The following is a 13,174-nucleotide window of genomic DNA, read 5'->3' on the forward strand; positions in this document are numbered from 1 at the left end:
CGCGGCCGGGTGCGGTAGCGGGATCGAGGGCAGGGGCCGCTTCCCCGGGCCTGCCGGCCACCAGGGGCGGGGTCCTGAGCTCGGCGGGGGGTGTGGGGGCAAGGGTGGCCTTGCCGGGGCTGAGGGGCCGTGGCGACTCAATGGTGGCTCCCGGTGGCTTCGGGCCAGCTGCTGTCGGGCAGGAGGGCCGGCCCGGGCTGCGGCCGGGCTGCGCCTAGGGCCGCGTGGGCGGGCAGGGCCGATGCCCAAGGGACCGCGGGCCCCGGGCCCTGAAGCCTCCGGGGCCACGTCCCTGTGAGCGACGTGCGGGATCTTGGGCGGGGCGCCAAGCGCCGAAGGGTTTGCTGGGTCACGGCCGCCCTGGGCTGGGAGGTGGTCGCCAAACCCTCCGCCGCCGCCCGATACCCGAGACCTCCGTTGCCCCTGCCTGGGCGGGCGAGGGGGCCCTGCCGGGGCGGGCCGGCCGCCAGGCTGGCGTTAAGGCGCCAGCGCCAGCGAAACTGGGCCTCAAGAGGCCGCCCGCGGCCCCCCGCCCCCGTCTACGGCCATACCACCCTGAACGCGCCCGATCTCGTCTGATCTCGGAAGCTAAGCAGGGTCGGGCCTGGTTAGTACTTGGATGGGAGACCGCCTGGGAATACCGGGTGCTGTAGGCTTTTTGCCTCCCGCTCCGCCCGCCTTCTCCTTTACTCGCCCGCGGCGGGGGGGCCGCCGGCTCCGCCCCCGCCGAGCCCCGCTGCAGGCAGTAGTCAAGGTGGGTTTACCTGCCCGAGCAGGAAGCTTGGGCGATGGCAGAAGTGGGAAGAAACTCTTGAGCACAGGTTCTTGGGATCCACGGAGCAGCGCATGCACATGCGATGGGTGCCTACACAGCTGGCTTGCTTGTCTGTGGGGAAAGGCGAGATGGGTCAGGGCCTGGGTTCCTGAGGGGCTGAGAATCAAGGCAGGGATAGAAGAAAGGGGACAGGCCCACATCCCCTGAACCCACGCCGGCGCCCACTCACCTTTGTGGAAAATACGATTGAAAAGTGCCCGCAAGAATCTCTTCAGATGCCTCCAGAGTTGAGGGAAGAAGGGGAGGGGGGAGGCCGGGAGCAGGGTGAGCCCTGAAATCCAACCCTTGTCCCGGTCACACCCCAGCAGCCCTCCCACCTCAGCCCCTTCAAGACCCCAGGGCTCCCCCAACCGCGCTGCACAGATCCTGCCCTGACCATAGTCACCATGTTGATCCCCACGTTGAGCAAGATGAAGCTGACCGGGATCAGAAGAATTGAGTATCCTTGCTCCTGGCATTTCCTGGGGATGGGGCCAGTGAACGGCTCGGCTCGGTAGTAGTTTCGCTCACCCATGGCCGTTGGTCCCAGGACTGCCTGGGCCCTCTGCCCTCCAGTTTTAACTGGGAGCCAGACTGGGTCATAATGGGGCAGGTGGTGAGGTCACAGTGAGGGAGGGGGATGAAAAGGAGGGCCCAGAGTGGCATTCCCTGGTAACCAGGGTCAGGTAAGCTGAGCCTGGACAGTCAAACAGGGCCCGGTGGCCGGCATACATCCCCTCGAGCGGTCATTCATTCGCTCACCGCCCGCTGACTCACTTGTTCAAATGACACATTGCGTCTCTTGGCCCCTCTTGAGACTAGGAAGACCTTGGCCTCAGAGGCCTGCTGAAGGCCTGGCTGGAGTCCAGAGCCTCAGCCTTCTTCATGCCCTTCACTGGGCCTGGAGCTGGACCTGCCCAGATGTGGAACCTCCCAGTTTGGAAGCAACTTCTTGTATGAGGCTCTCTGTGGACAGGGACAGCTGAGACACAGAGGAGGTGCCCAGAGACCAGGGGTTTGGAGTCTGCAGCTGCAGATGTACTTAGTGCATGGTATAGGACCAGGAGGGGCCTGCTGGCAGAACTGTGGCCACTAAACCAAAGGGACCCTCAGGCCAAGAAGGGGACACTGGCTTCTTATTGCAGGAAGCCAAGCGCAGGGACCCAGGCTGGCAGAAGGAGTGGCGCTTCCAAGCCACAGACCACCAATGTTTCCTGGACTCTGGCGCTCTTTATTCCTCTCTCCATGCCCTGCCGCCCCCTGCCCCTGCCCCCACTTGCTGCTGGTAAGTTCATTTTCCCAGTCTGGCTCCCGTGCAGAGAGGGCCTGGAGGCCGAGGTGGAAGGTAGCAGCGAGTTGGCCCGCGCTTGGCCCTCCTGCGGTTGCCGCTTCAGCACCAGACTGTCATACACCTGGTAGTTGGCATTGCCTCCCGGGTTCCGGCTGAGTGGCATGAAGGTGGGCGGGGGTGGAGGGTGCTCGGTAGCCTGGACGTCGGGCAGGAGGTGAGAGGGGCGGAGGAGCAGCGCTGAGCTGGGAGCCGGGGCCCGCTGGTCCGAGGCCTCGGCCAGTACCGTGAGGGAGGCGGAGGTGGCCACAGGGCGCCGCAAGGGCAGGATCTCAGCCCATTCGGCCGCCGGGTGCCGCACCTCGTGGGGATCGCGGGAGTAATCCAAGTGTCCCGTGGAGGGATGCAGGCTGCGGTTGGACTCGCTGTGAGCACAGCTGGGGAGGCTACGTCTGTGGGCCGGTGGGGTGTCGCGCTACCAGGCGTCGGGCCGGTAGACCCGAGGCACCAGAGCGGATGGAGGCTCAGAGCCCTCCAGACCCAGACTCCGCCATGGGCCCAGTTGCCGTCCTTTCGGCCCGCGAGCCCCTCGACCTGCACCTGGCCGCCCCCACCGGCGCCCAGCCCCGGCGCCGCCACCTGTGTGCCGGTGTGTCCCTCCACAGCTCCCTCCGACAAAAGCCCCACCCCCACCCCGCCCCTCTGGCGTGTCACCGCGGCCGGGTGCGGGAGCGGGATCGAGGGCAGGGGCCGCTTCCCCGGGCCTGCCGGCCACCAGGGGCGGGGTCCTGAGCTCGGCGGGGGGTGTGGGGGCAAGGGTGGCCTTGCCGGGGCTGAGGGGCCGTGGCGACTCAATGGTGGCTCCCGGTGGCTTCGGGCCAGCTGCTGTCGGGCAGGAGGGCCGGCCCGGGCTGCGGCCGGGCTGCGCCTAGGGCCGCGTGGGCGGGCAGGGCCGATGCCCAAGGGACCGCGGGCCCCGGGCCCTGAAGCCTCCGGGGCCACGTCCCTGTGAGCGACGTGCGGGATCTTGGGCGGGGCGCCAAGCGCCGAAGGGTTTGCTGGGTCACGGCCGCCCTGGGCTGGGAGGTGGTCGCCAAACCCTCCGCCGCCGCCCGATACCCGAGACCTCCGTTGCCCCTGCCTGGGCGGGCGAGGGGGCCCTGCCGGGGCGGGCCGGCCGCCAGGCTGGCGTTAAGGCGCCAGCGCCAGCGAAACTGGGCCTCAAGAGGCCGCCCGCGGCCCCCCGCCCCCGTCTACGGCCATACCACCCTGAACGCGCCCGATCTCGTCTGATCTCGGAAGCTAAGCAGGGTCGGGCCTGGTTAGTACTTGGATGGGAGACCGCCTGGGAATACCGGGTGCTGTAGGCTTTTTGCCTCCCGCTCCGCCCGCCTTCTCCTTTACTCGCCCGCGGCGGGGGGGCCGCCGGCTCCGCCCCCGCCGAGCCCCGCTGCAGGCAGTAGTCAAGGTGGGTTTACCTGCCCGAGCAGGAAGCTTGGGCGATGGCAGAAGTGGGAAGAAACTCTTGAGCACAGGTTCTTGGGATCCACGGAGCAGCGCATGCACATGCGATGGGTGCCTACACAGCTGGCTTGCTTGTCTGTGGGGAAAGGCGAGATGGGTCAGGGCCTGGGTTCCTGAGGGGCTGAGAATCAAGGCAGGGATAGAAGAAAGGGGACAGGCCCACATCCCCTGAACCCACGCCGGCGCCCACTCACCTTTGTGGAAAATACGATTGAAAAGTGCCCGCAAGAATCTCTTCAGATGCCTCCAGAGTTGAGGCAAGAAGGGGAGGGGGGAGGCCGGGAGCAGGGTGAGCCCTGAAATCCAACCCTTGTCCCGGTCACACCCCAGCAGCCCTCCCACCTCAGCCCCTTCAAGACCCCAGGGCTCCCCCAACCGCGCTGCACAGATCCTGCCCTGACCATAGTCACCATGTTGATCCCCACGTTGAGCAAGATGAAGCTGACCGGGATCAGAAGAATTGAGTATCCTTGCTCCTGGCATTTCCTGGGGATGGGGCCAGTGAACGGCTCGGCTCGGTAGTAGTTTCGCTCACCCATGGCCGTTGGTCCCAGGACTGCCTGGGCCCTCTGCCCTCCAGTTTTAACTGGGAGCCAGACTGGGTCATAATGGGGCAGGTGGTGAGGTCACAGTGAGGGAGGGGGATGAAAAGGAGGGCCCAGAGTGGCATTCCCTGGTAACCAGGGTCAGGTAAGCTGAGCCTGGACAGTCAAACAGGGCCCGGTGGCCGGCATACATCCCCTCGAGCGGTCATTCATTCGCTCACCGCCCGCTGACTCACTTGTTCAAATGACACATTGCGTCTCTTGGCCCCTCTTGAGACTAGGAAGACCTTGGCCTCAGAGGCCTGCTGAAGGCCTGGCTGGAGTCCAGAGCCTCAGCCTTCTTCATGCCCTTCACTGGGCCTGGAGCTGGACCTGCCCAGATGTGGAACCTCCCAGTTTGGAAGCAACTTCTTGTATGAGGCTCTCTGTGGACAGGGACAGCTGAGACACAGAGGAGGTGCCCAGAGACCAGGGGTTTGGAGTCTGCAGCTGCAGATGTACTTAGTGCATGGTATAGGACCAGGAGGGGCCTGCTGGCAGAACTGTGGCCACTAAACCAAAGGGACCCTCAGGCCAAGAAGGGGACACTGGCTTCTTATTGCAGGAAGCCAAGCGCAGGGACCCAGGCTGGCAGAAGGAGTGGCGCTTCCAAGCCACAGACCACCAATGTTTCCTGGACTCTGGCGCTCTTTATTCCTCTCTCCATGCCCTGCCGCCCCCTGCCCCTGCCCCCATTTGCTGCTGGTAAGTTCACTTTCCCAGTCTGGCTCCCGTGCAGAGAGGGCCTGGAGGCCGAGGTGGAAGGTAGCAGCGAGTTGGCCCGCGCTTGGCCCTCCTGCGGTTGCCGCTTCAGCACCAGACTGTCATACACCTGGTAGTTGGCATTGCCTCCCGGGTTCCGGCTGAGTGGCATGAAGGTGGGCGGGGGTGGAGGGTGCTCGGTAGCCTGGACGTCGGACAGGAGGTGAGAGGGGCGGAGGAGCAGCGCTGAGCTGGGAGCCGGGGCCCGCTGGTCCGAGGCCTCGGCCAGTACCGTGAGGGAGGCGGAGGTGGCCACAGGGCGCCGCAAGGGCAGGATCTCAGCCCATTCGGCCGCCGGGTGCTGCACCTCGTGGGGATCGCGGGAGTAATCCAAGTGTCCCGTGGAGGGATGCAGGCTGCGGTTGGACTCGCTGTGAGCACAGCTGGGGAGGCTACGTCTGTGGGCCGGTGGGGTGTCGCGCTACCAGGCGTCGGGCCGGTAGACCCGAGGCACCAGAGCGGATGGAGGCTCAGAGCCCTCCAGACCCAGACTCCGTCATGGGCCCAGTTGCCGTCCTTTCGGCCCGCGAGCCCCTCGACCTGCACCTGGCCGCCCCCACCGGCGCCCAGCCCCGGCGCCGCCACCTGTGTGCCGGTGTGTCCCTCCACAGCTCCCTCCGACAAAAGCCCCCCCCCACCCCGCCCCTCTGGCGTGTCACCGCGGCCGGGTGCGGGAGCGGGATCGAGGGCAGGGGCCGCTTCCCCGGGCCTGCCGGCCACCAGGGGCGGGGTCCTGAGCTCGGCGGGGGGTGTGGGGGCAAGGGTGGCCTTGCCGGGGCTGAGGGGCCGTGGCGACTCAATGGTGGCTCCCGGTGGCTTCGGGCCAGCTGCTGTCGGGCAGGAGGGCCGGCCCGGGCTGCGGCCGGGCTGCGCCTAGGGCCGCGTGGGCGGGCAGGGCCGATGCCCAAGGGACCGCGGGCCCCGGGCCCTGAAGCCTCCGGGGCCACGTCCCTGTGAGCGACGTGCGGGATCTTGGGCGGGGCGCCAAGCGCCGAAGGGTTTGCTGGGTCACGGCCGCCCTGGGCTGGGAGGTGGTCGCCAAACCCTCCGCCGCCGCCCGATACCCGAGACCTCCGTTGCCCCTGCCTGGGCGGGCGAGGGGGCCCTGCCGGGGCGGGCCGGCCGCCAGGCTGGCGTTAAGGCGCCAGCGCCAGCGAAACTGGGCCTCAAGAGGCCGCCCGCGGCCCCCCACCCCCGTCTACGGCCATACCACCCTGAACGCGCCCGATCTCGTCTGATCTCGGAAGCTAAGCAGGGTCGGGCCTGGTTAGTACTTGGATGGGAGACCGCCTGGGAATACCGGGTGCTGTAGGCTTTTTGCCTCCCGCTCCGCCCGCCTTCTCCTTTACTCGCCCGCGGCGGGGGGGCCGCCGGCTCCGCCCCCGCCGAGCCCCGCTGCAGGCAGTAGTCAAGGTGGGTTTACCTGCCCGAGCAGGAAGCTTGGGCGATGGCAGAAGTGGGAAGAAACTCTTGAGCACAGGTTCTTGGGATCCACGGAGCAGCGCATGCACATGCGATGGGTGCCTACACAGCTGGCTTGCTTGTCTGTGGGGAAAGGCGAGATGGGTCAGGGCCTGGGTTCCTGAGGGGCTGAGAATCAAGGCAGGGATAGAAGAAAGGGGACAGGCCCACATCCCCTGAACCCACGCCGGCGCCCACTCACCTTTGTGGAAAATACGATTGAAAAGTGCCCGCAAGAATCTCTTCAGATGCCTCCAGAGTTGAGGGAAGAAGGGGAGGGGGGAGGCCGGGAGCAGGGTGAGCCCTGAAATCCAACCCTTGTCCCGGTCACACCCCAGCAGCCCTCCCACCTCAGCCCCTTCAAGACCCCAGGGCTCCCCCAACCGCGCTGCACAGATCCTGCCCTGACCATAGTCACCATGTTGATCCCCACGTTGAGCAAGATGAAGCTGACCGGGATCAGAAGAATTGAGTATCCTTGCTCCTGGCATTTCCTGGGGATGGGGCCAGTGAACGGCTCGGCTCGGTAGTAGTTTCGCTCACCCATGGCCGTTGGTCCCAGGACTGCCTGGGCCCTCTGCCCTCCAGTTTTAACTGGGAGCCAGACTGGGTCATAATGGGGCAGGTGGTGAGGTCACAGTGAGGGAGGGGGATGAAAAGGAGGGCCCAGAGTGGCATTCCCTGGTAACCAGGGTCAGGTAAGCTGAGCCTGGACAGTCAAACAGGGCCCGGTGGCCGGCATACATCCCCTCGAGCGGTCATTCATTCGCTCACCGCCCGCTGACTCACTTGTTCAAATGACACATTGCGTCTCTTGGCCCCTCTTGAGACTAGGAAGACCTTGGCCTCAGAGGCCTGCTGAAGGCCTGGCTGGAGTCCAGAGCCTCAGCCTTCTTCATGCCCTTCACTGGGCCTGGAGCTGGACCTGCCCAGATGTGGAACCTCCCAGTTTGGAAGCAACTTCTTGTATGAGGCTCTCTGTGGACAGGGACAGCTGAGACACAGAGGAGGTGCCCAGAGACCAGGGGTTTGGAGTCTGCAGCTGCAGATGTACTTAGTGCATGGTATAGGACCAGGAGGGGCCTGCTGGCAGAACTGTGGCCACTAAACCAAAGGGACCCTCAGGCCAAGAAGGGGACACTGGCTTCTTATTGCAGGAAGCCAAGCGCAGGGACCCAGGCTGGCAGAAGGAGTGGCGCTTCCAAGCCACAGACCACCAATGTTTCCTGGACTCTGGCGCTCTTTATTCCTCTCTCCATGCCCTGCCGCCCCCTGCCCCTGCCCCCACTTGCTGCTGGTAAGTTCATTTTCCCAGTCTGGCTCCCGTGCAGAGAGGGCCTGGAGGCCGAGGTGGAAGGTAGCAGCGAGTTGGCCCGCGCTTGGCCCTCCTGCGGTTGCCGCTTCAGCACCAGACTGTCATACACCTGGTAGTTGGCATTGCCTCCCGGGTTCCGGCTGAGTGGCATGAAGGTGGGCGGGGGTGGAGGGTGCTCGGTAGCCTGGACGTCGGGCAGGAGGTGAGAGGGGCGGAGGAGCAGCGCTGAGCTGGGAGCCGGGGCCCGCTGGTCCGAGGCCTCGGCCAGTACCGTGAGGGAGGCGGAGGTGGCCACAGGGCGCCGCAAGGGCAGGATCTCAGCCCATTCGGCCGCCGGGTGCCGCACCTCGTGGGGATCGCGGGAGTAATCCAAGTGTCCCGTGGAGGGATGCAGGCTGCGGTTGGACTCGCTGTGAGCACAGCTGGGGAGGCTACGTCTGTGGGCCGGTGGGGTGTCGCGCTACCAGGCGTCGGGCCGGTAGACCCGAGGCACCAGAGCGGATGGAGGCTCAGAGCCCTCCAGACCCAGACTCCGCCATGGGCCCAGTTGCCGTCCTTTCGGCCCGCGAGCCCCTCGACCTGCACCTGGCCGCCCCCACCGGCGCCCAGCCCCGGCGCCGCCACCTGTGTGCCGGTGTGTCCCTCCACAGCTCCCTCCGACAAAAGCCCCACCCCCACCCCGCCCCTCTGGCGTGTCACCGCGGCCGGGTGCGGGAGCGGGATCGAGGGCAGGGGCCGCTTCCCCGGGCCTGCCGGCCACCAGGGGCGGGGTCCTGAGCTCGGCGGGGGGTGTGGGGGCAAGGGTGGCCTTGCCGGGGCTGAGGGGCCGTGGCGACTCAATGGTGGCTCCCGGTGGCTTCGGGCCAGCTGCTGTCGGGCAGGAGGGCCGGCCCGGGCTGCGGCCGGGCTGCGCCTAGGGCCGCGTGGGCGGGCAGGGCCGATGCCCAAGGGACCGCGGGCCCCGGGCCCTGAAGCCTCCGGGGCCACGTCCCTGTGAGCGACGTGCGGGATCTTGGGCGGGGCGCCAAGCGCCGAAGGGTTTGCTGGGTCACGGCCGCCCTGGGCTGGGAGGTGGTCGCCAAACCCTCCGCCGCCGCCCGATACCCGAGACCTCCGTTGCCCCTGCCTGGGCGGGCGAGGGGGCCCTGCCGGGGCGGGCCGGCCGCCAGGCTGGCGTTAAGGCGCCAGCGCCAGCGAAACTGGGCCTCAAGAGGCCGCCCGCGGCCCCCCGCCCCCGTCTACGGCCATACCACCCTGAACGCGCCCGATCTCGTCTGATCTCGGAAGCTAAGCAGGGTCGGGCCTGGTTAGTACTTGGATGGGAGACCGCCTGGGAATACCGGGTGCTGTAGGCTTTTTGCCTCCCGCTCCGCCCGCCTTCTCCTTTACTCGCCCGCGGCGGGGGCCGCCGGCTCCGCCCCCGCCGGGCCCCGCTGCAGGCCCCACCTCCTCAGGCCCCTCCCACCACGGCGCGCGCCGGCGGGGTCGCTCCCCGCCGGCCAGGCCGGCCAGGCGGCCAGAAGGCGGCCCTGGAAGGCAGCCGCACCCCAGACGCTCCCGGGGTGGCTGGCCCGGACCCAGACTCCGCCGCGGGCCCAGTTGCCGTCCTTTCGGCCCGCGAGCCCCTCGACCTGCACCTGGCCGCCCCCACCGGCGCCCAGCCCCGGCGCCGCCACCTGTGTGCCGGTGTGTCCCTCCACAGCTCCCTCCGACAAAAGCCCCCCACAACCCCGCCCCTCTGGCGTGTCACCGCGGCCGGGTGCGGGAGCGGGATCGAGGGCAGGGGCCGCTTCCCCGGGCCTGCCGGCCACCAGGGGCGGGGTCCTGAGCTCGGCGGGGGGTGTTGGGGGCAAGGGTGGCCTTGCCGGGGCTGAGGGGCCGTGGCGACTCAATGGTGGCTCCCAGTGGCTTCGGGCCAGCTGCTGCCGGGCAGGAGGGCCGGCCCGGGCTGCGGCCGGGCTGCGCCTAGGGCCGCGTGGGCGGGCAGGGCCGATGCCCAAGGGACAGCGGGCCCCGGGCCCTGAAGCCTCCGGGGCCACGTCCCTGTGAGCGACGTGCGGGATCTTGGGCGGGGCGCCAAGCGCCGAAGGGTTTGCTGGGTCACGGCCGCCCTGGGCTGGGAGGTGGTCGCCAAACCCTCCGCCGCCGCCCGATACCCGAGACCTCCGTTGCCCCTGCCTGGGCGGGCGAGGGGGCCCTGCCGGGGCGGGCCGGCCGCCAGGCTGGCGTTAAGGCGCCAGCGCCAGCGAAACTGGGCCTCAAGAGGCCGCCCGCGGCCCACCGCCCCCGTCTACGGCCATACCACCCTGAACGCGCCCGATCTCGTCTGATCTCGGAAGCTAAGCAGGGTCGGGCCTGGTTAGTACTTGGATGGGAGACCGCCTGGGAATACCGGGTGCTGTAGGCTTTTTGCCTCCCGCTCCGCCCGCCTTCTCCTTTACTCGCCCGCGGCGGGGGCCGCCGGCTCCGCCCCCGCCGGGCCCCGCTGCAGGCCCCACCTCCTCAGGCCCCTCCCACCACGGCGCGCGCCGGCGGGGCGCTCCCCGCCGACCCGGCCGGCCAGGCGGCCAGAAGGCGGCCCTGGAAGGCAGGCGCACCCCAGACGCTCCCGGGGTGGCTGGCCCGGACCCAGACTCCGCCGCGGGCCCAGTTGCCGTCCTTTCGGCCCGCGAGCCCCTCGACCTGCACCTGGCCGCCCCCACCGGCGCCCAGCCCCGGCGCCGCCACCTGTGTGCCGGTGTGTCCCTCCACACCTCCCTCCGACAAAAGCCCCCCCCCACCCCGCCCCTCTGGCGTGTCACCGCGGCCGGGTGCGGGAGCGGGATCGAGGGCAGGGGCCGCTTCCCCGGGCCTGCCGGCCACCAGGGTCGGGGTCCTGAGCTCGGCGGGGGGTGTTGGGGGCAAGGGTGGCCTTGCCGGGGCTGAGGGGCCGTGGCGACTCAATGGTGGCTCCCAGTGGCTTCGGGCCAGCTGCTGTCGGGCAGGAGGGCCGGCCCGGGCTGCGGCCGGGCTGCGCCTAGGGCCGCGTGGGCGGGCAGGGCCGATGCCCAAGGGACCGCGGGCCCCGGGCCCTGAAGCCTCCGGGGCCACGTCCCTGTGAGCGACGTGCGGGATCTTGGGCGGGGCGCCAAGCGCCGAAGGGTTTGCTGGGTCACGGCCGCCCTGGGCTGGGAGGTGGTCGCCAAACCCTCCGCCGCCGCCCGATACCCGAGACCTCCGTTGCCCCTGCCTGGGCGGGCGAGGGGGCCCTGCCGGGGCGGGCCGGCCGCCAGGCTGGCGTTAAGGCGCCAGCGCCAGCGAAACTGGGCCTCAAGAGGCCGCCCGCGGCCCACCGCCCCCGTCTACGGCCATACCACCCTGAACGCGCCCGATCTCGTCTGATCTCGGAAGCTAAGCAGGGTCGGGCCTGGTTAGTACTTGGATGGGAGACCGCCTGGGAATACCGGGTGCTGTAGGCTTTTTGCCTCCCGCTCCGCCCGCCTTCTCCTTTACTCGCCCGCGGCGGGGGGGCCGCCGGCTCCGCCCCCGCCGAGCCCCGCTGCAGGCAGTAGTCAAGGTGGGTTTACCTGCCCGAGCAGGAAGCTTGGGCGATGGCAGAAGTGGGAAGAAACTCTTGAGCACAGGTTCTTGGGATCCACGGAGCAGCGCATGCACATGCGATGGGTGCCTACACAGCTGGCTTGCTTGTCTGTGGGGAAAGGCGAGATGGGTCAGGGCCTGGGTTCCTGAGGGGCTGAGAATCAAGGCAGGGATAGAAGAAAGGGGACAGGCCCACATCCCCTGAACCCACGCCGGCGCCCACTCACCTTTGTGGAAAATACGATTGAAAAGTGCCCGCAAGAATCTCTTCAGATGCCTCCAGAGTTGAGGGAAGAAGGGGAGGGGGGAGGCCGGGAGCAGGGTGAGCCCTGAAATCCAACCCTTGTCCCGGTCACACCCCAGCAGCCCTCCCACCTCAGCCCCTTCAAGACCCCAGGGCTCCCCCAACCGCGCTGCACAGATCCTGCCCTGACCATAGTCACCATGTTGATCCCCACGTTGAGCAAGATGAAGCTGACCGGGATCAGAAGAATTGAGTATCCTTGCTCCTGGCATTTCCTGGGGATGGGGCCAGTGAACGGCTCGGCTCGGTAGTAGTTTCGCTCACCCATGGCTGTTGGTCCCAGGACTGCCTGGGCCCTCTGCCCTCCAGTTTTAACTGGGAGCCAGACTGGGTCATAATGGGGCAGGTGGTGAGGTCACAGTGAGGGAGGGGGATGAAAAGGAGGGCCCAGAGTGGCATTCCCTGGTAACCAAGGTCAGGTAAGCTGAGCCTGGACAGTCAAACAGGGCCCGGTGGCCGGCATACATCCCCTCGAGTGGTCATTCATTCGCTCACCGCCCGCTGACTCACTTGTTCAAATGACACATTGCGTCTCTTGGCCCCTCTTGAGACTAGGAAGACCTTGGCCTCAGAGGCCTGCTGAAGGCCTGGCTGGAGTCCAGAGCCTCAGCCTTCTTGATGCCCTTCACTGGGCCTGGAGCTGGACCTGCCCAGATGTGGAACCTCCCAGTTTGGAAGCAACTTCTTGTATGAGGCTCTCTGTGGACAGGGACAGCTGAGACACAGAGGAGGTGCCCAGAGACCAGGGGTTTGGAGTCTGCAGCTGCAGATGTACTTAGTGCATGGTATAGGACCAGGAGGGGCCTGCTGGCAGAACTGTGGCCACTAAACCAAAGGGACCCTCAGGCCAAGAAGGGGACACTGGCTTCTTATTGCAGGAAGCCAAGCGCAGGGACCCAGGCTGGCAGAAGGAGTGGCGCTTCCAAGCCACAGACCACCAATGTTTCCTGGACTCTGGCGCTCTTTATTCCTCTCTCCATGCCCTGCCGCCCCCTGCCCCTGCCCCCACTTGCTGCTGGTAAGTTCATTTTCCCAGTCTGGCTCCCGTGCAGAGAGGGCCTGGAGGCCGAGGTGGAAGGTAGCAGCGAGTTGGCCCGCGCTTGGCCCTCCTGCGGTTGCCGCTTCAGCACCAGACTGTCATACACCTGGTAGTTGGCATTGCCTCCCGGGTTCCGGCTGAGTGGCATGAAGGTGGGCGGGGGTGGAGGGTGCTCGGTAGCCTGGACGTCGGGCAGGAGGTGAGAGGGGCGGAGGAGCAGCGCTGAGCTGGGAGCCGGGGCCCGCTGGTCCGAGGCCTCGGCCAGTACCGTGAGGGAGGCGGAGGTGGCCACAGGGCGCCGCAAGGGCAGGATCTCAGCCCATTCGGCCGCCGGGTGCCGCACCTCGTGGGGATCGCGGGAGTAATCCAAGTGTCCCGTGGAGGGATGCAGGCTGCGGTTGGACTCGCTGTGAGCACAGCTGGGGAGGCTACGTCTCTGGGCCGGTGGGGTGTCGCGCTACCAGGCGTCGGGCCGGTAGACCCGAGGCACCAGAGCGGATGGAG

General features: G+C 67.7%; 6 non-coding genes across 6 annotated transcripts; all 6 read left to right on the top strand.

The window, feature by feature from the left end:
- Nucleotides 1–537: 537 nt before the first annotated feature.
- Nucleotides 538–656, top strand: LOC132595313 (5S ribosomal RNA). The gene has a single exon (XR_009561467.1). It is a non-coding gene; the product is annotated as a 5S ribosomal RNA (ribosomal RNA).
- Nucleotides 657–3,353: 2,697 nt separating this feature from the next.
- Nucleotides 3,354–3,472, top strand: LOC132595275 (5S ribosomal RNA). The gene has a single exon (XR_009561429.1). It is a non-coding gene; the product is annotated as a 5S ribosomal RNA (ribosomal RNA).
- Nucleotides 3,473–6,168: 2,696 nt separating this feature from the next.
- Nucleotides 6,169–6,287, top strand: LOC132595276 (5S ribosomal RNA). The gene has a single exon (XR_009561430.1). It is a non-coding gene; the product is annotated as a 5S ribosomal RNA (ribosomal RNA).
- A 2,697-nt stretch (nt 6,288–8,984) lies between these two features.
- Nucleotides 8,985–9,103, top strand: LOC132595277 (5S ribosomal RNA). The gene has a single exon (XR_009561431.1). It is a non-coding gene; the product is annotated as a 5S ribosomal RNA (ribosomal RNA).
- A 933-nt stretch (nt 9,104–10,036) lies between these two features.
- Nucleotides 10,037–10,155, top strand: LOC132595278 (5S ribosomal RNA). The gene has a single exon (XR_009561432.1). It is a non-coding gene; the product is annotated as a 5S ribosomal RNA (ribosomal RNA).
- Nucleotides 10,156–11,087: 932 nt separating this feature from the next.
- On the top strand, nt 11,088–11,206 carry LOC132595279 (5S ribosomal RNA). The gene has a single exon (XR_009561433.1). It is a non-coding gene; the product is annotated as a 5S ribosomal RNA (ribosomal RNA).
- The last annotated feature ends 1,968 nt before the right edge of the window (nt 11,207–13,174 follow it).

Source organism: Globicephala melas, unplaced genomic scaffold (assembly GCF_963455315.2).
Source record: "Globicephala melas unplaced genomic scaffold, mGloMel1.2 SCAFFOLD_620, whole genome shotgun sequence".
Classification (NCBI taxonomy): Eukaryota; Metazoa; Chordata; class Mammalia; order Artiodactyla; family Delphinidae; genus Globicephala; species Globicephala melas.